The following is a 25,507-nucleotide window of genomic DNA, read 5'->3' on the forward strand; positions in this document are numbered from 1 at the left end:
GACGCGGACTTATAAAAAATATTGGGGAGGCCCGGGAAAGCTCATGAATAATAAATAAGCTCATGAATATGCAGATAAAGTGGTGCCGCCTCCTCGTGAGCGAATAGGGGAGAGCGTGCTGCGCCTATGAATCAGCTCCGAAGGAAATTGGGTGGAGCTTTTGCTCGGGAGGGAGGGCAGGAGGCATGCAGCCCGACCCTGTGCATTTTGGGCTGGGGGAGGGGCGGCGGTGGCGCTCTGCTGGAGGGGCGCCCGAGATTATTGGGGGGGCCGAGCCCCCCCAAACGAATTTTTGAGGGGGCTCGGGCCCCCTCAGGCCCTATGGAGTCGGCGCCTATGAACATGATTGTTTTCTCCTGCTCTGGAGGGTAAGACTCAAACCAATGGCTTCAAGTTACAAGAAAGGAAATGCCAACTAAACATCAGGAATAAATTCCTGAGAGTAAGAGCTGTTCAGCAGTGGAACTGTCTCCCTCAGGAGGTTGTGGACTCCCCTTCCTTGGAGGTTTTTAAGCAGAGGTTGGATGGCCATCTGTCATGGATGCTTTAGCTCAGGCTTCCTCAAACCTGGTCCTCCAGATGTTTTTGGCCTACAACTCCCATGATCCCTAGCTAGCTGGACCAGTGGTCAGGGATGATGGGAACTGTAGTCTCAAAACATCTGGAGGGCCAAGTTTGAGAAAGCCTGCTTTAACTGCACATTCACCGCATTAATCGCTGCCACCGCAGCAGTGGCAGCAGCAACGGATAATGCATTCCTTGGAATCTACTGTCCCTGTGGATTCTGCCGCCTGAGGTAGTCTCTTAACCTTGCCTCAAGGGTGGGCCGGAGCTAGCTTTGCCTGCATGCAGTTATCCACACAACAGACTTAACTGGGCACAGTTGTTCCCCCATTCCAAAGCATTGTAAGTTAGATCTGAACCATTGTTGTGAATCAAAGATGTAACTGGCTGATAGCTTGTGCAAGCAAGCCATTCCCCTGCTTTCCATTGATCTATCAAGAAGATCCGCAAACCTGCTTTCCATTCAGGACACTTATCCACAACGGAAAATATACAATTTTCATTCACTCTTTGGCTAGGGATGAATACAGAACATTATCTAAATGTGGGTGCGACACATTGCTGCAACTACAGATCATAGAATCATAGAATCATAGAATCATAGAATCATAGAGTTGGAAGAGACCACAAGGGCCATCGAGTCCAACCCCCTGCCAAGCAGGAAACACCATCAGAGCACTCCTGACATATGGTTGTCAAGCCTCTGCTTAAAGACCTCCAAAGAAGGAGACTCCACCACACTCCTTGGCAGCAAATTCCACTGTCAAACAGCTCTTACTGTCAGGAAGTTCTTCCTAATGTTTAGGTGGAATCTTCTTTCTTGTAGTTTGGATCCATTGCTCCGTGTCCGCTTCTCTGGAGCAGCAGAAAACAACCTTTCTCCCTCCTCTATGTGACATCCTTTTATATATTTGAACATGGCTATCATATCACCCCTTAACCTCCTCTTCTCCAGGCTAAACATGCCCAGCTCCCTTAGCCGTTCCTCATAAGGCATCGTTTCCAGGCCTTTGACCATTTTGGTTGCCCTCCTCTGGACACGTTCCAGTTTGTCAGTGTCCTTCTTGAATTGTGGTGCCCAGAACTGGACACAGTGCTCCAGGTGTGGTCTGACCAGAGCAGAATACAGTGGCACTATTACTTCCCTTGATCTAGATGCTATACTCCTATTGATGCAGCCCAGAATTGCATTGGCTTTTTTAGCTGCCGCGTCACACTGTTGGCTCATGTCAAGTTTGTGGTCAACCAAGACTCCTAGATCCTTTTCACATGTACTGCTCTCAAGCCAGGTGTCACCCATCTTGTATTTGTGCCTCTCATTTTTTTTGCCCAAGTGTAATACTTTACATTTCTCCCTGTTAAAATTCATCTTGTTTGTTTTTGCCCAGTTCTCTAATCTGTCAAGGTCGTTTTGAAGTGTGATCCTGTCCTCTGGGGTGTTAGCCACCCCTCCCAGTTTGGTGTCATCTGCAAATTTGATCAGGATGCCCTTGAGTCCATCATCCAAGTCGTTGATAAAGATGTTGAATAAGACCGAGCCCAAGACAGAACCCTGTGGCACCCCACTAGTCACTCTTCTCCAGGATGAAGAGGAACCATTGATGAGCACCCTTTGGGTTCGGTCAGTCAGCCAGTTACAAATCCACTGAGTGGTAGCATAGTCAAGACCGCATTTTACCAGCTTCTTTACAAGAATATCATGGGGCACCTTGTTAAATGCCTTGCTGAAATCAAGGTAGGCTACATCCACTGCGTTCCCTTCATCTACCAGGCTTGTAATTCTGTCAAAAAACGAGATCAGGTTAGTCTGACATGACTTATTTTTCAGAAATCCATGCTGACTATTGGTGATCACAGCATTCCTTTCTAGGTGCTCACAGACTGTTTGCTTAATGATCTGCTCCAGAATCTTCCCTGCTATTGATGTCAGACTGACTGGGCGGTAATTATTTGGGTCCTCTCTTTTCCCCTTTTTGAAAATAGGGACAACATTTGCCCTCCCCCAGTCTGCTGGGACTTCGCCTGTTCTCCAGAAATTCTCAAAGATGACTGCCAGTGGTTCTGAGATCACATCTGCCAGTTCTTTTAATACTCTTGGATGCAGTTCATCTGGCCCTGGAGACTTGAATACATCTAAACTAGCCAAATATTCTTGTACTATCTCCTTAGTTATTCTGGGCTGTGTTTCCTTTGCTGAATCATTTACTCCAAATTCTTCAGGTCGGGCATTGTTTTCTTTATTGGAGAAGACTGAGGCAAAGAAGGCATTGAGGAGTTCAGCCCTTTCTGTGTCCCCTGTTTGCATTTCACCATCTTCTCCTCTGAGTGACCCCACTGTTTCTTTGTTCTTCCTTTTGCTACGAACATACCCATAAAAGCCTTTTTTGTTGCTTTTAACCTCTCTAGCAAGCCTGAGTTCATTCTGTGCTTTAGCTTTTCTGACTTTGTGTCTACACATGCTGGCTATTTGTTTGAATTCCTCTTTAGTGGTTTCCCCCCTTATCCATTTTTTGTACACATCCTTTTTTAATCTTAATTCAGTTAAAAGTTCTTTAGATAGCCACCCTGGCTTCTTTAGGCACCTTCCATGTTTCCGTCTCAATGGTATTGTTTCCGTCTCAATGGTATTCTATGATTCTATGAGAAAGGCTGGTGTAGCTCAATATTGTCTACACTGACCGGCAGTGACTGTCCAAGGCTTCAGTGGCTTTTCCAGGGTCTCTCCTAGCCCTGCTTAGAGATGTCGGGTATTGAACCTTATGCCTCCTGCATGCAAAACAGATTCTCTACCATGGGAGGGTATAGATTTTTGCAGAGGGCAGGTATTCTGGTATGTAGCTCCTCGCCCCCCATCCCTGCTTGTCTGCCCGGCCCATGTAAAGTGTAAGGTTCTCTGGTCCGCTGAGAACACGGGTGACAATAAAACGCTCAGAGCATTGACACCTAAATACCAAGTACAGCTGCAGATCTCTCTGTCCAGTTCTTCTTGTGGTCCTCAAGATTTGTGCAAGAACGCTGTGTTCCAGACCAAGAAAGACACCTGGCAATGTCTTTCTTGGAGGAAGATAAGAGGAGTCCATTACAATTAGCAATAAGACCAGACATCAAAGCTCCCATCTGAGCCAAGCTGCCCCCAAATGTCAAGGGTACTTGGATCTTGGGTGGTTATTCTAAATGCCATGGATTGCTCCTGCCTATCATGTCCCATGTGTGCTGTTCCAAACACTGGGAAATAATCTGAAGGCAAAGGCTTGATTAACATCTAAACAAAATATGGAGACGAATGGGTGTGCCCCCCAGTGCGACGATACTTCATCCAACTATATTTCTGTTGGATTCGTGTTGGATTTTGGGGGGAGGGCTGTAGCTCAGTGGTAGAGAATCTGTTTTGCATGCAGGAGGCATAAGGTTCAATACCCGACATCTCTAAGCAGGGCTAGGAGAGACCCTGGAAAAGCCACTGAAGCCTTGGACAGTCACTGCCGGTCAGTGTAGACAATATTGAGCTACACCAGCCTTTCTCAACCTGTGGGTCCCCAGATGTTGTTGAACTACAGCTCCCATCACCCCTAGCTAGCAAGGCCAGAGCTCAGGGATGATGGGAGTTGTAGTCCAACAACTTTTGGGGACCCACAGGTTGAGAACCGCCAAGCTAGACGCACCAATCTTGTGACTCAGACTAAGGCACTGTCTTGTGCTGCCATGGCTTCTCTGACTGTCAGCTTGCCTCCGAGGTCTCAGCCAGAGATCATTCCCAGTTCTGATTTCTGAAACTCTTTAACTGGAGATGCCAGGAATGAGCTTGGGACCGTTTGCATGCAGAGCACGTACTTCCCCACTGAGCTACGCCCCCCCTCCTTTGCACAGATGTATAATGGGGTTAGATTCTGCACCCAAGTGGTACCTTGCAATGGGAGTGCTGTACTAAATCCCGCTTTCTTTCGGCCAAGCCACAATGTTGTCCCAAGCATCCAAACCAAGTGATGCGAATCTAGTGGAAAAGAATGCTTCCCATATGTAGAAAGGGAATGACTCCCCTTCCCCCCCCCACCAACCCCAGGGTTGTCCATTGCGCTTCTCGGCCAAGGAAAAACAAAAATCTGCAGCAGCTAAAGTGATTTTCCAGGATCAGCTCTACTGATCTCACGGAAGAGCCTGCCTCTGAGTACAGCAAAGCTTTGTAATTTATGCCAGAGGTGATTTCCCAAAATAGAAAGCAAAACGAGAAATCAGAGACTTGTTTTGCTTGCTTCTCCTTGGAGCAGGGGTACCCAACCCCTGGCACAGGAGCCTGATGCAACCCCCACACGGTCTTTTCTGCCCCTCACAGACCCCAACAGTTTGAGCGGCAGTGGTCAGGTGGGTGGGAAGTTTAAACCTCTCTGCCCAGCCCAGTGTCTTGATGGACATTCAATTGTCTGATGAGCAGGGAGTTGGTGATTTTGCACCCTCAACTGCACAGCTTAGCTGAGGAGCAAGGGTCTGTGTGTGTCTGCATGTTTGTCCTCTCTCTGTGTGTGATGACCTCTTCATTGAGCATTTTGTCCCGATTTGCTTACACCAAGCTTATGTGGTCATCAGATTACAGGCACTTCCAGACTGTTGCAATTTTGGAGTCGGATTCAATCACATACTGATAGATTCAGATTGCAAGGCTGTAGTTGACTGGGAGGTCCTGTGCTACGAACCCGCTTCTCCAAAAGATTAATTAAGGAAAGGATGAGGAAATGCACTGGAAAGTCTGGGATAATATTTGTTTTAATGCAACATCTTCTGATCTCCCTGCAAACAAATCAGGATGAACGTTTGATAAACCAAGGCCTCTGCAGGTATTTGATCCACCAGTGTGGGAAAAAGATGCAAAACTAGGTGGGCTTTCCATCTGATCTAGCAGACCTCTTTTTAATTTCTTAGGCTTTGTACACACCATACCTTTAAAGCACCCCCAACCCAGAATCCTGGGAACTATAGTTTATCTCTCATGGAGCTACAGCTCCAACCTTCCTTAATTAACTCCCTGGATTCTTTGGGGTGGGAAAATAGGCTTTAAAGGTGTGGTGTGTATGTAGTTACTTGGGAGTAAGACCCATTGAACTTGTTATGAGAAACAACTGCTCCTTTTCCCTATCCAAGAGCCCGCATAGAGTCCCTAAGTGGGTTGCCTATGTCAGGAGCTCGTCCTACTCTCGAGTAGGACCCTGACAGAGACACATGCCCAACTGGCATGTTCCCTCCCTCCTGGTCGATCGCTCGGGAGCTTCAAAAGCTTCCTTCAGCCCGAACACCACAGCGAGTAATGCCAACAGACATCAGCATACTTAGGGATTCGCAGAGTTTGCACAACTTGCGTGACAGACCTCAGCAACTCAGCATTTTGGCTAATCTACTTTATTTACATATAAACACACACAGAGCACTGCAACATGGCTCTCTCTCTCTCTAGCATCAGACAGCAAAGAGAAAAAGAACAAAGGAGAATAGTCCCATTTCACGGAACACAGTAACACAAACATCCTGTCTCCATGACTTCCCACTCTGTGGAGTCAACACATACACTGTCATGTGATAGACAAAAATCCCATGACTGCAATCACGGAGCAGGAATTCTAACAGCCTATTGGTAAGAGAAAAAAACAGAGGCCAACCAGAGTATATTGAGAAGCAAAGAGACAAGTAAGCCTGATCTTTATTAACTGTTGCAACAGAGTCCCCACTCACCACACGCAGGAGGGAGGAGAACCCTGAACAACGGTGCACAAGCCCTTATATAGACTTCTGAAATTGTCCACCCTGTAGCCCAAGACCACCCCCCAAAAAAACACCATACATACATCACAGAAGGAGGCGGTCTACAGCAGAAATCCTGTCTGGCAGAATACCTGATGATGGTCACTGTTTTCATTACCTGGGCAGTCTGGCCATTCTTTTGTGATGGTTAATGCTTTAGTTCCTGAATCCAGGTCACAGGTTCACCCTATTCATCCACAAATACACCCTTAAGATAGGATTTGTAAGTGAAAAGATAATGGGAAGGCTTTCCCCATTTTCCTCCCTTACTGCAGAGGAATATTTGAGGTTATTGGGAGAGTTAAAATGGCTTCAGGATTGTTCTCCTGTACTATTTCAGACACATGGTTTATATACTTATGTGTGTGTCTGAACTCAACAGGACTTGCATTTGAATAGACTATCAGATTCCTTTATGAGTCAATTAAATAACTTCCACGTTTCAAAACCTCAATGAAAGAACATATTTCTAGCAGCAAAAATAAGCACCAAGTAAATTTATAAATAAAAGCTGAAGCAAAGGCCATATTCCATAGAGACTTTGGAAATATTCTTACATTCAGGAACAGCTCAGCATCAAAACGTTCCCAAAAACTTGAACATTCATTGGCATTGTGGACAATCCAGATTTAAAGGACCTGTTGGCAATCGTTTCACTTTCATATGCCTGCGGTTCTTATTGCTGGAGGGAAAGACATTTCACATTGCACGGCAAATGTTATCTGCTAACTCTGAAACAATCTCTCCTTTCATTTCTGCTTTCACTAGCAGAAGCTGCACAATTGTATCCAACAGCAATTTTCCCTCTGTGAGAGTCGGACACTGGGTTTCAGACCACAATCTCTGCAGGTGTGGTTTCATAAAGAAACTAAAATATATAGATTTGCCTTTGTTTTGGAGAATTGCACTCAGGATTTGCTTGTGCTCCACAGGTGAGTGCGACCCGCACGCACCATCTTAACGGATGCAGAACTCAAAGTACCGTATTGAATTCTGGTTCAGATGATTTTTGCTGGTAATTCAGAATGCAGCATCTAAGTTGACTTGAATGCCTGTTTGCATTTTGGAGAGCAGTATACATAGCACTCATGAGGTTCAAAGGTAACTTGAAGCTTTGCTCAAGAAGTTGTGTGGCAACAAATGTTCCACTCCCCACCTTCCAGGTTTATGGCCCTTCAGTCTCTAAGGGCAAACTCCTCCTCCTTTCCTTGATTTTTGGGGGCAGGTCAACATGTCTCTGCTCTGCTAGGTCTTTCAGCAGTGGGAGTATACTATTGCTGTCTTATTTTCAGATAGAAGAAATACGTACCGCCACATTATATTGGATGAAGTGCTCTTTCAAACACTTTCGAAGTTATATTAAGTAAATGAAAAAACTTGCGGGAAGATGACATAAATCAGTTGCCCGAGTCGGACTTGTTGCCCCTTCAGACAACCTGTTGATTAAGCAGGAGCACCCAAAGCTGCCTCATATCAACTCAGACCATTGGTCCATCTAGCTCAATACTGCCTACACGGACTGGCAGCAGCTCTTTGGAGTTCTGGGCAGGGGACCTCCATACGTGGAGATGTTGGGAGATTGAACCTGCAACATTCTGCATGGAAGGCAGACACCCTGCCCCTAAGCTGTGGCTCCCCTAGAGGAGCTGTGGCTTTGAGGGCTCAGTCCCAGCCCAGCACTGTGAAGATTCATGATTTCAACACCATCACCCCACTACTGACACTGACAAAACGCATGGCTGAAAATCCAAAGTTAGGCAAGTCATTTGCAACGAGCAGCTTCCTTTGTCTAATAAGAATGGGCTGGGTGAAAACATTGTGTTCCAGACTTTGTTCCTGGATTTGTAGTTGTTTGAAACCCAGATCTGCAACCTCTCATCTCTGTGACTGATGAGAGGCTGGGTGTTTAATTCTAATCTATACGTGAAATTAACTTTCTTTGTGAGTTCTTGTGGGTTCTTCATCTCCAGCCGCTGAGCCTTTTGCAGGCAGCTGTTGGATGAATTCCATGATCTTCACTGGCCTCTGCTTGCTCATGTCTCAACAGTCATGTGGTCCTGTAACGTTCTGTACTTGAGCGCTGTTTGTGTACAACCAGATTGCTCTTGATGCACTTTGTTTTCAGATGGTTGCAGATGCGGGATGGAGGGCATTGTTGCTGATATGAAAAGGCTTTTTATACTTTCTGGGTGGATGAGATGTTGATTTCAGACTTGCCCTTTTGTGCCTGATTCCAGTGGTTGGTATTTAACATGTCATAGTCAACACAGGAAGCTGCATTGTTCTTGTTGTTAACATTTGTTATATAAATAATATACCACTTTATCTTACCAAAGACAACCCAAAGTGACTTACAACCAACCAACCAACCAACCAACCAACCAAAGAAAATGACCCATACACACACACACACACACACACACACACACACACATTTAGGGTTACCATATTCCCACACCTAAAAATCCAGACAAAGTTGTAGAGCTTTTTAAATACATTAGCATTATGTATTTTGATACCTAAATGTTGTTGTTGTTGTTTAGTCATGTCCGACTCTTCGTGACCCCATGGACCAGAGCACGCCACACACTCCTGTCTTCCACTGCCTCCCGCAGCTTGGTCAAACTCATGCTGGTAGCTTCGAGAACACTGTCCAACCATCTCGTCCTCTGTCGTCCCCTTCTCCTTCTGCCCTCCATCTTTCCCAACATCAGGGTCTTTTCCAGGGAGTCTTCTCTTCTCATGAGGTGGCCAAAGTATTGGAGTCTCAGCTTCAGGATCTGTCCTTCCAGTGAGCACTCAGGGCTGATTCCCTTCAGAATGGAGAGGTTTGATCTTCTTTCAGTCCATGGGACTCTCAAGAGTCTCCTCCAGCACCATAATTCAAAAGCATCCATTCTTCAGCGATCAGCCTTCTTTATGGTCCAGCTCTCACTTCCATACATCACTACTGGGAAAACCATAGCTTTAACTATACGGACCTAAGTTGGCAAGGTGATGTCTCTGCTTTTTAAGATGCTCCTTTAGGTTTGTCATTGCTTTTCTCCCAAGAAGCAGGCGTCTTTTAATTTCGTGGCTGCTGTCACCATCTGCAGTGATCATGGAGCCCAACAAAGTAAAATCTCTCACTGCCTCCATTTCTTCCCCTTCTATTTGCCAGGGTTGCCATATTCCCACACCTAAAAATCCAGACAAAATTGTAGAGCTTTTAAAATACATTAGCATTATGTATTTTGATACCTAAATACCTACTTCTAAAAGGCCACAGATAATTAAAGGCCAAAGGCATGGTTTTAGAGGAATGTTTTTGCCTGGCACCTAGATATATAACGTTGTCACCAGGTAAGCCTCCCCAGGGAGATACTGAAGAGAAGTCCTATTCTTGTGTTGCTACCCTCTGGACCTCTCATGGAGGAGGAACATGAAGAAGGGTCTCAGATGATGATCACAAGGGTCCAAGTTGGTTCATATAAGGAGAGGCGCTCTTCGAGGCATTTATGGTTTTATAGGTAAAAACTAGCCCTTTGAATTGGGCCTGAGAGCTGGACCATAAAGAAGGCTGATCATCGAAGAATTGATGCTTTTGAATTATGGTGCTGGAGGAGACTCTTGAAAGTCCCATGGACTGCAAGAAGATCAAACCTCTCCATTCTTAAGGAAATCAGCCCTGAGTGCTCACTGGAAGGACAGATCCTGAAGCTGAGGCTCCAATACTTTGGCCACCACATGAGAAGAGAAGACTCCCTGGAAAAGACCCTGATGTTGGGAAAGATGGAGGACACAAGGAGAAGGGGACGACAGAGGATGAGATGGTTGGACAGTGTTCTCGAAGCTACCAGCATGAGTTTGACCAAACTGTGGGAGGCAGTGGAACACAGGAGTGCCTGGCGTGCTCTGGTCCATGGGGTCACGAAGAGTCGGACACGACTAAATGACTAAACAACAACAACTAATTGGCAGCCAGTGCAGTTGGGCCGGAATTATGTTCCAAATGTCTTGCTCTGATGAGCAACCTGGCCGCCGAATTCTGCACCGGCTGAAGTTTCTGAACCATCTTTGGAGGCAGGCCCATATCTAATGCATTGAAGTAACCTAACCTAGACAGGGACACGGGTGGCGCTGTGGGTTAAACCACAGAGCCTAGGGCTTGCCAATCAGAAGGTTGGCGGTTCGAATCCCCGCGACGGGGTGAGCTCCCGTTGCTCGGTCTCTGCTCCTGCCAACTTAGCAGTTCGAAAGCATGTCAAAGTGCAAGTAGATAAATAGGTACCGCTCCGGAGGGAAGGTAAATGGCGTTTCCATGCACTGCTCTGGTTCGCCAGAAGTGGCTTAGTCATGCTGGCCACATGACCCAGAAGCTGTACGCCGGCTCCCTCGGCCAGGAAAGCGAGATGAGCGCCGCAACCCCAGAGTCTTCCATGACTAGACCTAACCGTCAGGGGTCCCTTTACCTTTACCTAATCTACCTTTACCTAATCTAACCTAGAGGTTACCAGAGCATAGATAGCAGTGGTTAGGCTATCCAGATAGGGGCTCAGTTGCGTCACAAGCTGAAGCAGATGGAAAATACGCCATGCCACTGAGACCACTTGAACCTCAAGCAACAGCCATGGATCCAGAATTAAGCTGTGTACCTGCTACTTCAGAGAGTGTGTGTAACCCTGCCAAGAGCCTGGTTCTGGCAGATCACCGACTAACAGTGCCTCAGCCTTATCTGTTTCCCTGGAACAGCAGAAGAACAGAAGAACAACCCTGTTGGATTAAAAACTTCTCCAGTCTAGCACTTTCTTTTCTGCAGTGGCCAACCAGATGCCTATAGGAAACTTGAAGGCAGAACTTGAGGGACAAGAGCTCTCTCCCACTGTTGTTTCCCAGTGGCTAGTATCTGGATTCTGATCCTGGAAGCAGCAGCCAGCCAGCCCCAGGAGTGGCTCATCCTGGGAGGCAGAGCTGCAGCAAGAGCCTCTTGCATACTGGGAGAAGGAGGGGCAAAGCGGCTGTGCGGTCGGTCGAGGCTACATGAACACACCGGCAGATCCGATCTGAGAGGCTGTTGCTCTACTCCACTGAGTGAGCTGCTCCTGGCCACCCCTGAGGACCCCTAAATGTGACATTAATTACACTGATGTAATTATGCTGCACTCTTTGTGTCATGCAAATAGCATCTGAGGGAAAGCTGGAGAGGTAGGGAAGCTTAACTCTTTCTTTCCCTGCTATACAAAAATAAATAAAAATCACCTCTCCGAAGCTGCTATTTGCATAAAAAAAGGCTCCATTGGTACTGGGGGAGTTTCTTGAATTGCAAATAGAAGCTTTGGAGAGGAGTTGTTTTTTTATGGGGGCAAGGAGGGGAGGGTGAAACTTCCCATCCTTCATGGTCTCAAGCCCACTAAGCTTCCTGCCTCCCCAGATTTTCTTATTTACCTAATCAAAAAAATGCAAGTTAATTGCATTCACTATATAGAAGGATCTGGCAACTTCTGTTTCAGTGTATCTGAAGAAGTGTGCATGCACACGAAAGCTCATACCAAGAACTAACTTAGTTGGTCTTTAAGGTGCTACTGGAAGGAATTTTTTATTTTGACTATGGCAGACCAACACGGCTACCTATCTGTAACTGCATTCATCTAGTTAGTCCCTGATGCTTCACTGCTTTAGGGAAAGGAAAGCGAATGAGATTCCTGGTCCCGCTGCTCCTTGCTGGAAGCTGTGCACCATTGTGTCCTCTACACTGGAATTACGAGTACTGAGCTTCTTCCAGGAGTGCCAGAGAGAAAGGCTGATGATGTGATTTACTGTCAAAGTTATTTCCAAGAGCAGATCGTTTCCCAAGCTGTTTACATTCCGGATTGAAGCACGCTTCCCATGAACTGACATGATCACCCAGCTCAAGAGACTCAGATATTCTCTCCTGTGAGTTTGACCGGGGACGTGGGCAACAAGGGCACCTGTTGCTGTAAGTCCAACTGCGCTTCATAACATTTTCCATTCCTCCCTGTGCAATGTCTTTCTTCATCGCTGTAACTACATGCGAGGGATCTGTCACCTTCCCTCCTGACTGGGCCCCTCCATCCTGCACAATCTCTCAGAGTCACATGAGAGGCATGTGATGTCTCCTGCGCTGCTCTGATCCTGCACATATAAACAGATCGGTTTAATTCCAGAAACTGCGGGTTGCATAGGAAACTGTTCCCGTTAATTACTATTGACTGAGGATGTTATGCTTCACCCAGACAGAGGCCTAAAAAACTGTGGCAGCCAACAGCTAGCAAGTAGAACCGTCCGATAAACAGAAGCATAAAACAGTTTAAAGCAAACTGCAGACTGGTGCTGGACCGTGAGCCAGTGGTGTAGCTGGCAGGACACAGGAGCAGTTGCCCCGGGTGCAAAATTGTCACGGGTGCAAAATTTCGACACTTGGTGCTGCTTCTCCATGCGAACCAGACAACAGACATGCGAACCAGACAACAGAACAACTCTTCTTTTCTTATCTTTGCAGCTATGATCTCCTGGGTGATGCGAAACCATTAGGCAGTTGTATGCGCATGTGTACTCTGTCCGTCGCCCCCTCCCCCCGTGCATCTCCGGGTGCTAGCAACCCGTGCTACACCACTGCTGCGAGCCATCGGCTTCAAGTCTGTGGTGACTCCAACATAGCCCAGATTGGATGGGACACTTTAGGGACCAAAGTTATGGTCCCTGGCAAAATTGCTGGTCCACCATGTCAGATAGTCTGTGAAGCACTGGGTTAGTTAAAGAGATACTCAGAACTGCCATTTGCTTTAGGAAAAGTTGCAGCATTCATGAATCACAGGCCATGTAGACATCACAATGGAGGTTTCTTTGAATGTTTTGCCTGGTGTTTTTGAACTACAGTTCCCCTAAGCCCCGACAATCACCCATGCTAACTGGGGCTGATGGGAGTTGTAGTTCAACAACAATTGGAGGTTATAGTGATGGCTACTCTTGCTTGAAGACACCCAGATGCACTTGCTAAGCTGGCCAGAAAACCACATGCATATTAGTTCGTGTTTACGCATGCAATTAATTTATTATTAAGAGCCTAACCAACTGCCCGCGGCGACACATTGCCAAGTCTTTATTCTTCGAGAGGCCCGCCAAGATGGCTTGCATCATCTCGCAGGGTTTATATTTATTGCTGTGAACATAAGCATGACATTTTGAATGCCCCGGTCAGGCCAGCCCAACTGCCAATCAAAGGCTGAGTCCTGAAACATCTGTGTGGTCTGTAAAACATTGCTGGATGGGGGGAGCTGCAAATTGTGTCTCAGCGGTCCTTTGGCCACTTTAACAAAGCAAGCCGGAGCCTTGAACTTGAGGCGAAGGGCTGTAGATCACTGGTAGAGCAACTCTTGAGCCTGCGGAAAGTCCCAGGTTTCATTCTCAGCATCTCCAAGTAGGAGTAGAAAGGAGAAAGGTCCCCTTTCTGGAACCCTGGAGAGCTGCTGCCAATTAATGTAGCCCACAATGAACTAGATCAGTGTTTCCCAAACTTGGGTCTCCAGCTGTTTTTGGACTACAACTCCCATCATCCCTAGCTAGCAGGACCAGTGGTCAGGGATTATGGGAACTGTTGTCCAAAACCAGCTGGAGACCCAAGTTTGGGAAACACTGAACTAGATGGACCAATGGGAGGCTTCCTTTGTTTCTATGTTAGGCACGGTGGTGTTGCATAGTGGTTAAAGTTTCAGACTAGGACCTGGGAGACCAGGTTCAAGCCCCCACTCAGCCATGAAGCAATTGGCGACCTGGCTGCAGACAGGATATATGAAGCAGGAACCAGGAACTTGTAGTTAGGTGTTTATTATATACAGTGGACTATTTACAGGAACAGAACACGGATCTATGGCTAGCTCTCTCTGACACGACTCACAACTCCTACACTCACTGACACACTGAACCACTGAACTCACGAACTCTGAACCAACACATTCCAGTTAGTAGGCCATTAGTTATCACTCCCTTGAGAGAGCTTGACCAATCAGGGAGAGGTCTCCATGTCTCTGTTATCACCAGGCAGACTTACTCCTTCAGATTGCCTTCTGGCTGTCTGCCAAACCTTAATTGACTCTGTGTGCGTAGCTGCCTGTACAGTTTCCCAACATACTTGCACCCACCCAGGCTTTGCCGCCTGACCCCTGGCCAAAGTGCCAGGACTTTTTGATATCAGCTGTTAGCTACTGTCCTACTGGAACACAGCAAACAACAAAATGTTGCAGCATACTCCTAACACAAGGGCTCTTGGTCAGGGCTTCAACCTCAGGAGGTTGTGGACTCTCCTTCATTGGAGGTTTTTAAGCAGAGGTTGGCTGGTCATCTCTCATGGATGCTTTAGTTGAGATTCCTGCATTGAAGAGGGTCGGACCAGATGACCAACAGCAGCTGGGGACCCAAGTTTGAGAAACACTGTGCTAGAGTGTGACAAAGGGACAAATTCAAGTAGCAGGCATAGCGTGGTGTAGTGGTTAAGAGCGGTGGACTTGTAATCTGGTGAACTGGGTTCGATTCCCCGCTCCTCCACATGCAGCTGCTGGGTGACCTTGGGCTAGTCACACTTCTCTGAAGTCTCTCAGCCTCACTCACCTCACAGAGTGTTTGTTGTGGGGGAGGAAGGGAAAGGAGATTGTTAGCCGCTTTGAGACTCCTTAAAGGATTAAAGGGAGATGGGAAAAGTTTCTCTCAATATTTTATTCTGTTGCTCTCAAATATTATCTACACATAATAAATTCCTGCACTCTGCTAGGAGGGTAAAAAGCAGTAGCTTGCAAAAGTCTAAAAACAGACAGGTCATGAGGCCGCTTTCTTAACAGACAGGTCATGAGGCCGCTTTCTGCCTAAACCAGCTACTTGAAACTGCTGATGCTAGCTACAGGTCAGAAGGTCGCTTCCTGCCTAGCCAGAAACTGCTGTTAACCGAAAAACCACTAGCAAGATGTTTCCTGCTTTACTTCTGCTTTTAAGTAATGCAAGATAAGAAGAAGATACGAAGGAAATGCTTTGCTAGCAAAAGAAGACACGTGTACAAGGAGGTGGGAGGGAGTGCTTGACTTAGCAGAAAGACAGAAATGTTTAAGCAAGCAATAAAATTGTGTTTAGCAAGCAAATCTGCGGGTATAAGAAAGTCTGTTGAAGTGTCTTGCTTTACAGCCAGTACATTTTTAGGAACTATCCAACAGGCTGTCTCTGAGTACAGACCTTAACTCTGTGCACAGAATTTCAATAAAACTCTTTTCTCCAAAGAAGAAACTTTCCTGGAATTTTTTATTCTCTTCTCGGCCCTGGGGACGCGGGTAAGCAATTCTCTGGCAAAGTAAAAGGCATAAGCCTACAGCTTGGTGCGTTGGCCGGGAATTGCCCCACCCCAGGGGCCCCGGGGAGGGCCAGGCTCAACCAAGGTGAACAGCTCCGATCGGCGTTCGCATTTCCGGTGCACACCCTGCCAGTTTGTAGGGGGAGATTGCCACACCGTCCTGGAGCAGAGACATCTGGTTGAGGGAGAATAAGAGGACAGAACGGCGCCGAGGGGACAGGTCCGCAGCGGAAAAAGGTAAGCCCGAAGGAAAGGGCTAGGGGCCCGAAGGAAAGGGCTAGGGGCCCGAGGGAAGGGCCAGAGGCCTGATCAGCCTCACCTGGTAGTTGGCAGTAGCGTGCCCGGCAGTAAGAATGCCACCAGGAAAGGAATTGGTAAAGGTTTGGGAAAGGGAATGGGGCAGAGGGAATTAAGTGTTTTGTTGTGTGTCAGATACACCAGTGGATGAATTGTTGAATGAGGGCCAAGGCTTAGTGTCCCCTTGGCCGAGCGATTGTAGGGTTGTGCATTTTCTGACAAACTGTAGCATGTGGAGTGTGAGAGAATTTTGAAAACCCAGTTAGGAGCGGTTGTATCTGAAAAAAAATAGGGTCTAGAGCAAGCCAATGTATTCCTCTGAATGCTTTTTAAATAACTGGAAAACAGCCACGAAGAGTGATGATTTGGGGATTCAAATTGAAAAACAAAAAACAAAAAACAGAGACTCAAAACTTTATGTGAGGTGGACTTGCCAACCCAGGGAACTGCGTGGCTTTGATTTGCAATTAATCAACCCCCTGTGGCAAATCAACCCCCTGTGGCAAAATATATTAAATGTCCACCCAGACCAGATCCCCTATATCTCTACATGGAAGACCAATGTAAAAAAAAAAAAAGAATCTACCATGGCTAAAGTCTTGCTGTGACAGCAACACACAGAACAGGATTTGTACAGTGAAGCCTCTGGTGTTAGAAGACCCAGAAGATGAGGAGAGGGAGTGATTAAGCCACCACCTTACACTCCACCAACAGCCCCCCCCCTCCAACAACCCCCCCCCAGGCCAAAATCAAGAAGCACAGGGAAGTGCTGGTGTAGGGGGAGGAGGACCTGCGAAGGAGGATAGTGAGACGGAAGAAGAGGAATTTAGGAAGACACTAGATGATATGAATCAAGGAAAGAAAATGTGGACAGAAAGACAGAAAAAGAGACTAAAAGGAGTTTGCAAAGCCATTTGAGGAAGAAGTTGATGTTTGTAATTGAAGAAATCAGAACCCCTCTTTTGAGGAGAATCCAGCAAAGATTGTAAAATTGTTTGAAGGGATTTTTTTAAACCTATAATCCCACTTATGATGATGAACAATATCCCCTGGACTCACTACTAACTACAGAAGCATTGCTTGGCCCCTGCATGAGTCAACTAGGGGAATAGAGAAGGATCCTTTTATATGGGGCAGGAAACAGCAGCAGGCTTTTCAGGATCTCAAAGTGACATTACAACAAGCCTCAGTGCTTGGCATCCAAACCCCGAGAAGCCTTTTACCCTGTTCACAGATGAAGACCAGGGGGGTAGCCAAGGGAGTCTTATGCCAGAAACTGAAAAATTGGCAGCAACCCGTCGAATACTTGTCAGAGAAGCTAACCCCAACAGAACAGAGGTTGCCCCCCCCCGTATGAGAGTGATTGTGGCAGTGGCCACCCTACTCACAAAGGCAGATAAATTCACGTTTGGACAGGACACCAGCTGTGTAACTCCAAGAGGAAGTGCCAGATGCTGTTATTACATTCACGCCTGAAGTTTCGGGTTGCCACAGCCCTTAGCCTAGCTACCTTATTACAGGTAGGAGAAGGTGAACAAGGGAGCTGCCCACTCAGTCTTACCTATGCCTGTAACAAAACCCACAAACCAAGTGGTTAATATAATTGGAGCTACAGGTAAATCACAAAAGGCCCCGTTTTTGCAGTCTGTTACCTGCTGCCTAGACAATTTTTTGTATATACCAGAGTGTCCCATTCCTTATTGGGCCGAGACTTGTTAACAAAATTACAAGCCCAGATTTCCTTCCAACCAATGGGGGAAGTAATGATGACAACTGGACCAGCAGGAGAGTTTTCTTTAGAAATACCCCTGTGAGACCATTGATGCTTGATGATGGTAAAAGAAGAGGAGGGAATCCTCCCTGTTAGCCTGCTTCATGATGTTGACCCTAGACTATGGGCAGAAGATAAAAACCAATACCCCATCCCACGACAGGCAGCTGAAGGAGTGTGGGTGCATTTGAAGCAATTGCTTCAACATGGAATTTAGAAACAATGCCAATCACAGTGAAACACCCCACTGTTGCCAGTGAAGAAGGAAGATGGTGGGTGCTGCATATAGGCCCCAAAGTTCTGGAAAATAGGAAAGGAAGAACAGGACTTTGAAAAACCACTGACCCAAGAAACAGGGTCTAATTGGGTGTTCATGTTGCCCTTGGCTTTGCTTAGAGTTTGTAGCCTCCCATTGAAACGTATTCACTTGTCATCCTTTTGAAGTGATGTTTGGAAGACCGGTTCCTTATGTGTGCATGCTTTCACCTATCCCTGCTCAAGATGTGGAATTGAACAATTATGTACAGTCTCTCTCTCGAGATTTTCTCTCTCAACCCAGGCCCGAACTCCTTGCGTGACCAGTTTGAGTCAGGTGACGAGGTGTGGATAAGACTGGTCCCAGGCACCACTGCAACCGTGCTGGAAGGGCCCATCTGCTCTCCACACCCACAGCTGTGAAAATCGCTGGCACCACCCCTTGGGTCCACCACATTCAAGTGGGGAAAGCTGCTTCAGATTGGACTGTGTCTCAGCATCCTGAAGATCCCCTCCAGTGACGACTGCCTTGCTGATATCACTCCAGAGGCTGATATCTCTACGCACGGTGAAGAATTGGATGGGAGGGGCGCCCGCAGGCAGCGCCCCCAACGTAGACATTTGTTCTCCAGCCAATTTAGAGGCACCACCAGGACTTTTGATATTGGTACCAGAACTCACTCCAGACGATGTGGAACCACGTTACACCCTTGATGAACAGCAGTGGACCAGCCAAGAAGGAGCAACGCTCCAGGAAGGACCAGGCAGCCATGTTTTTGTGCCCCAACATCTGGCCAGCACAATTGTAAAGAATTACCACGAGTCCACCCATTTGGGAGGCCCAGCTACTAAAGCACATCTTGGGAGAATATTCTACCTCAACTAACTGCTGCTATATCTAACTGCTGCTATATCCCAAAATGTGCCCTGTGCGCCAACCAAGAGACTGAGAACTATCACCCTGTGAACTTCTATATGGCAGGCCAACCCCTTTCGTCCGAGGCATCCCCGCCAGTTTGGGGCAGATGGGAGATCACATCACCCAAGAACAAGTGCAATCCCTGTGTTTGTTGTGTGTATTTGCTTCCTTTCCAGGTATTCCCTCGAGCGTACACCTGCAGTCCCGCGGCAGTCTCGCTGAGCCGGTTCACCAGTCCCTCTGGGTGACAGCGTCTGGCGACCCCCTCATCCCCAACTGCAGTGAAAGTAGTCGAGGTGATCCCCTGGGTACATCACACGCATCTGAAGAAGGGTGTCTGGACTTGCAAAAGAAATCCTGCTGACCCTCTGAAGTTGATCATCACCTTGTGTCTGACGCTACCAGGAAAAAAAAGCGTTAGGCCACGGGCAACGCGATCCTGCGACTAATCATCACAAGGACAGTTACAAAGACTTTCTCTTTTCTCTCTTGTTTTCTTTATTGACTTGCTCTATGTCTTATTGCCCTGACCCTACCGAACCATACCAACCCTATTGGCCTGCTGGCCTCTGCTACGACTGGTTCGTCTTGCCGGTGGTAAGAGATGGCGTGCTCCTTGGCTATTGGAAACTGGGGTTTGATGAGATTACCGTATTGAGACACCCCACTACCCCGTTGTGGCTCCTCTCCCACACCACTGACCAACACGCGTGGACAGTGCTCTTACGGGAAGCTGCAGAGACGATCGAAATCTATCTAGTTCTGGACCGCTCTTGCTGTTGTGGGAGGGTAGTCAACTGTTATCTGGAAGGTAGAGCACTGTACCAACCTCATTTGATAGACCAGGTCCTACTCTTAACCCAGGTCATAGATGGGACAGAATCTTAATGCAAGTATTGCAGGGGTGGGAGCCTTAGCCAGGTGTGCATTGAAATTGCTCAACAAGTGCCAGTGAGAATTGCCACCCCAGGATTTCAGCTTCCATATGCTCTGGTCACTAGGGAGACAGCACGAGAGTTCAATCCACCCAACAGGGTTAGTAGAAAAATTGGCCCACATAGTGGGAGCATCAGCTCACCGGTGGGCTCTCATCCTTGAGGCTCAACAGGTAGTCGGGCACAAATATCAGTGGGCTCTTCAACAATGAGCACACCCCCTGAATATTGGTGGGAGGAACCATGGAGATATTGGGTTTGGTGGGTAGGAGTGATATGTACCGCCCTTGTCATATGGATGCTCTCGTATTTCTGTTGGCATGAACGGTATCGTATTTGTGGGAAGAATAGGCCCAATAATGCTTCTATTGCTTTTCTGCTTCTGTATACCCTGCTTAATGCAATGCCTGCAACATATGATGGGAAAGATGATGTCTCGCATGATGGGACCTCGCGTGATTGCTGTAATGAGAGAATATAGACCCCTACCCCAGAACGAATCTAAGTAATAGATTGTTCAAAAGAAGAGGACGGAGTAAAGGGAGATGGGAAAAGTTTCTCTCAATATTTTATTCTGTTGCTCTCAAATATTATCTACACATAATAAATTCCTGCACTCTGCTAGGAGGGTAAAAAGCAGTAGCTTGCAAAAGTCTAAAAACAGACAGGTCATGAGGCCGCTTTCTTAACAGACAGGTCATGAGGCCGCTTTCTGCCTAAACCAGCTACTTGAAACTGCTGATGCTAGCTACAGGTCAGAAGGTCGCTTCCTTTTTTTTTTTTTTTAAATATTTTTATTGGGTTTTCACATTTTATATAAACACAAACAACACACCAAAACAAACATAAAAAACAACGAACAAGAATAGTTCCCGAAAATCTTATTTTCTAACCCTAGTCCTTGACTTCCCCCCACCCCCTCCCCTGCATCCCTATTCCCAAACTTATGTCAGCAAGTTGGCATTTCTTCCATCTTAATATTAGTCCTTTTATAAAAAACAAAAATAAATTTTCCCTAAGTTGGACCCCAGTTCTCTTCCCTCGATTTCTCATTTTTTCTTACATAATTTTCTTAATACTAAACCCCCTGGTCTTGAGTGTTGTTTAAATTTGATACTTCCCTCCCTCCCCTCCCCGCTTTGCGTCCTTTCCCGAGACATGTCCAAATTAACAGTTTTTAGCCTGGATTCCGGATATCCGAGGCTCTCAATTCTCTTTTAGTCCCTCTCCGCCGGTTTTGTTGGTAGTCCTTTTTGTCTATCATCGAGTCTCGAAAGATTTCCTTAACAATCAATCCAATCAGTCCATAGTCTCTTCCCATATTTAAAGGCAACTGCTGAGGAATTTCCACAAGGCCTAAGTCTTGCTGATAGTCAAAATCAAAGTCTATGTGGAGGCCCCAATTGTACTTCTTTATTTCGAGCTCCTGAATTCCATAAAGTCCCAGGGCCTCCACTTTCATCTTCTGTATCTTTCGTAGGCTTAGAGTGGATTTAATCCAATAGTCTCCTTGCTTGTGTTCTCCAGATGTCGGCTTCTGGTTAGTACTTTCCCAGATCACTTGTTCTCTTTCTTGTTTTGTCTTCTCCTCTTCTTTGTTTATTGTTTCAAATTCAGCTGTGGGTTCTTTCTCACTCAGGCCCTCATTACTTTCAGCAGAACTACTTGTTTCCAAATCCAAGGTCGTCAATTGTTTACTCATAGCTGTAGTCTGCTCCTGTAGGGTTCCCACCAGTGAGAACATTCTTTCGATTTCTCTCAGTATCTTTCCACCCACAGCCATTGTAATTCCACAGAATTCCCCCTAGAGGGAATCTGGTTACTGAGTAACCTTTTCTCCAACAATCCTCTGTCCTATTATTGTTTCTTTGTTTCTCAAAATTTTAGTTCAATTGTAACTCCTTTTAATCCGGAGAGGTCTTAAACAGCAATTTTTTTCACTATTAATAGTCCATTTGACAGCTTTTGACAGCTGTCAAATTCTGCTCCTCTATACAGGCTCCAAAGCAGGTCGCTCCCGGGCCCAGGAGGGAGGGTTGTTTACCACAAAACAAAGACTCTTCCAACACTCCACTCTCCTGCTCAAATTTACCTTTCTAAATCTTGGAAGTTACTGTCTTTTTAAAACTCACCCTTTACAGGGTAGGCACTCCAGCTTAGTTCTTATTTCGTTGCTCTGGATCGTCTGCAAGGGGGGGGGGTGGGGACTTCCTTTTAGCACACCCCCCGGTCGTCTCAAATTCAAAAGGTAAAAGTTTTAAAGTTCAGTTCCAAATTACTCACGGGTTCTTTTTTCAGTCCGAATTTCAAGGAAGGAAGTCAGCGCTCTCCAGTTATGGCTCGCGGCTTCGCTCAGCGGCGGTAGCGGTCGACTCTCAGTGCCACGCCGTCCCCTGTATCCCCTCCGTAGCCTTTAAAAAGGCTCATTGCGAATCAGGGGGGGCGCTTAAGGCACCCGCCGAGTCTTCAGTCCGCAGGCTTCCGCGCCTGCGGTTTTTAAGGGTCCCCGTGTCGCCGGCACGGCAAAGACCCATCCACCGCTGAGCCGATTCCCTCCGGAGCTCGGAGGGAATCCGCCATTTCCCGATCGCGCCAACCCGGAAGTCCCCAGAAGGTCGCTTCCTGCCTAGCCAGAAACTGCTGTTAACCGAAAAACCACTAGCAAGATGTTTCCTGCTTTACTTCTGCTTTTAAGTAATGCAAGATAAGAAGAAGATACGAAGGAAATGCTTTGCTAGCAAAAGAAGACACGTGTACAAGGAGGTGGGAGGGAGTGCTTGACTTAGCAGAAAGACAGAAATGTTTAAGCAAGCAATAAAATTGTGTTTAGCAAGCAAATCTGCGGGTATAAGAAAGTCTGTTGAAGTGTCTTGCTTTACAGCCAGTACATTTTTAGGAACTATCCAACAGGCTGTCTCTGAGTACAGACCTTAACTCTGTGCACAGAATTTCAATAAAACTCTTTTCTCCAAAGAAGAAACTTTCCTGGAATTTTTTATTCTCTTCTCGGCCCTGGGGACGCGGGTAAGCAATTCTCTGGCAAAGTAAAAGGCATAAGCCTACAGGATAGGCAGGATTATCAAGTCCAAACTCCTCCTCCTCCTCCTCCTCCTCCTCCTCCTCCTCCTCCTCTTCTTCTTCTTCCCCATCCATCTAAACTAAACACATTTCACCGTGGATGTTGCCCTTGATTCCTTGGCTACACTTGGCTCATCCCGGCTTGTGGGGTTAAGACTGATGCTCTTATTTCCTTCGGATTGCAGCATCTATATCCCATGATGTTTTGTTACTTAGCCTCTTGGAACTTGAGCCTCGGCTGGTAAATATTCCCATACCTAACAGCATAACACTCGCTGTGCTTTAAAATGTTTTCAGGGCCCTGTAGACATGTGTCATAACAACACAAAGCAGCCGTGTTTCTCTGCCTCACCCTGTTTCTACCCACTCAGTGGAGGTGGCTAAAGGAGAGTCAGTCTAATTCAGCACCCAAGCTGGCCTGATTAAGTCCACCGCTTCCCCGCCCCCCCCCACTCCTAAGCACCCACTAGGTAGGTGCTAGTAATGGGTGAATCTGCCAGTTTTGGTTTCTCTCGGTTTCTCATTTGTCCAGCACTTAAGTTCAGTTCTCCACATCAATTTGCATTTAAAACAAACAAACAGCATTTTAGTGCCCAATATGTACATTTTTGTATGCATTTCTTGCCTAAAATGCACATTTTTGCAAAGCATTTCTCCCTCCAACTTATGCATTTTGGTATGTAACATTCACCAAAATATGCATTTTGGTGCATGTTTTACCCTAGTATTTTGGTACACATTACTGGGCTGGAGAACTGTGCTGCAAAACTTTCAGATTTCAAAGTACAAATTTCAAAGGGTGCAAATTTCAAAGGATGGCTGTTTTTCAGTTCACGTAGTTTCAGGAAGTGCAGAGGTTTGCTTTTAAATGTGAATAGAGTTACCTTTCTGCCCCTTCCCTAGTGTTACTGGATATTGACAAGATCCCTCACAGCACCCATTCGCCAGTGATAGGTAAAGGTACCCCTGCCCGTACGGGCCAGTCATGTCCGACTCTAGGGTTGCGCGCTCATCTCGCTCAAGGAGCCGGGAGCCAGCGCTGTCCGCAGACACTTCCAGGTCACGTGGCCAGCGTGACGAAGCTGCAGCTGGCGAGCCAGCACCAGCGCAGCACACGGAAACGCCGTTTACCTTCCCGCTATAAAGCGGTCCCTATTTATCTACTTGCACTTAGGGGTGCTTTCGAACTGCTAGGTGGGCAGGAGCTGGGACCGAACGATGGGAGCTCACCCCGCCACAGGGATTCGAACCGCCGACCATGCGATCAGCAAGTCCTAGGCACTGAGGTTTTACCCACAGCGCCACCCGCGTCCCTATTCGCCAGTGATGCCCATGGCCTATTCTGGTGTAGGATTCTAGCCTGCCTTATTCTCATATTTTGAGCATCTTTCCCCAGAACCTTCTTTTTTTGCTTTACCTTTAATGGCTTTCCGCAAGTTCTGGCCCTGGCCTTGGCCTGTATATGAATCAAAGGACAGAGGCGGTTAGCCTCAAACTGCTGGCAAGGTTTCCTAGCCTGTCATTGACTGGGCAGTTTCCCAAGCACTGCCTTCCCACAGAATAAAGTTTGCACAGCTTCTTCTGCCTATGTTAGTCCATGGGAGAGGCAGTGGAACTTATTCCCAGAAATTAAATGGGCACAGAATTGCAACCTGTCAGTGGTCTCTTTCCCTGCCTGCCCTCACGCCTATCTTTACGAACACCAACCTGGCTTTTCAATAAGTGACGAAATGATTGCAGAATAAATAAATACGGCAGACAAAGTTGTGTTTTCAGAAATGCAGCCTTTGGTTTGGGAATAGGCATGCTAGAATGCAAAGTAGGCCCCCTGTTTCATCTGCAGAATCTATTATTATTATTATTATTATTATTATTATTATTATTATTATTATTATTATTATTATTATTATTTTTAACGAACTTATTGGTTGCCTTTAAAAATAGAAATAAAAATACCTTCCCAAGGTGATGTACAATAAAAAGTTTTAAAACAAACAACAACATTCACAATTAAACTATTCAGAAGTATCAGTAAACCATTTAATTTCAACCCGTCTCTCTCTCTCTCATATCCAGGCCTGGAGGGCATGTTCTTCATGGCAAAGGCTGAGCTTTATGCAAAGCAAGTGTTATGTGTTCAGTGGTCTGTGTTTGCCTGAGACTGAGTCTGGACTAAGGATTCTGAGCCCCTGTGCTCTGATTCAATACATGACATCCAATCACAGAACATTTTAGGATTTGGGCCTCTGTCATTGGCCCTTGAACTCTGAGTCGTGATTCGCAGCTTGGAAGTTTAGAGAGCCAATCACACAGGCAGTGGGAGTGGCCCAGGCTTTCAGGAATGCATATAAGCAGTTGCTTTGCCCCTGTTTCCCAGTTATGTACAGTGGTACCTCTGGTTGCGAACAGGATCCGTTCCAGAGGCCTGCTCGCAAAATGAAAAGAGCGCAACCCGCAGCGGCACGTCTGTACATGCGTGGGTTGCAATTCGCTGCTTCTGCACATGCGCGAGTGGCGAAACGCGGAAGTAACCCTTTCTGGTACTTCCGGATCGCTGTGGGATGTAACCT

The 25,507-nt window shown here is 46.7% G+C and overlaps 1 long non-coding RNA gene across 1 annotated transcript in view; it reads left to right on the top strand.

Annotated features, from left to right (window-relative positions):
- The first annotated feature begins 1,160 nt into the window (after positions 1-1,160).
- Positions 1,161-25,507, top strand: part of LOC308593168 — a 59,756-nt gene continuing 35,409 nt past the window's right edge. The window contains exon 1 of the long non-coding RNA XR_014010806.1: positions 1,161-1,528. This is a non-coding gene — a long non-coding RNA (uncharacterized lncRNA). The remainder of the gene's footprint in view (positions 1,529-25,507) is intronic.

The sequence above is a fragment of the Podarcis bocagei genome (assembly GCF_964188305.1).
Source record: "Podarcis bocagei genome assembly, chromosome: 8".
Taxonomy (NCBI): Eukaryota; Metazoa; Chordata; class Lepidosauria; order Squamata; family Lacertidae; genus Podarcis; species Podarcis bocagei.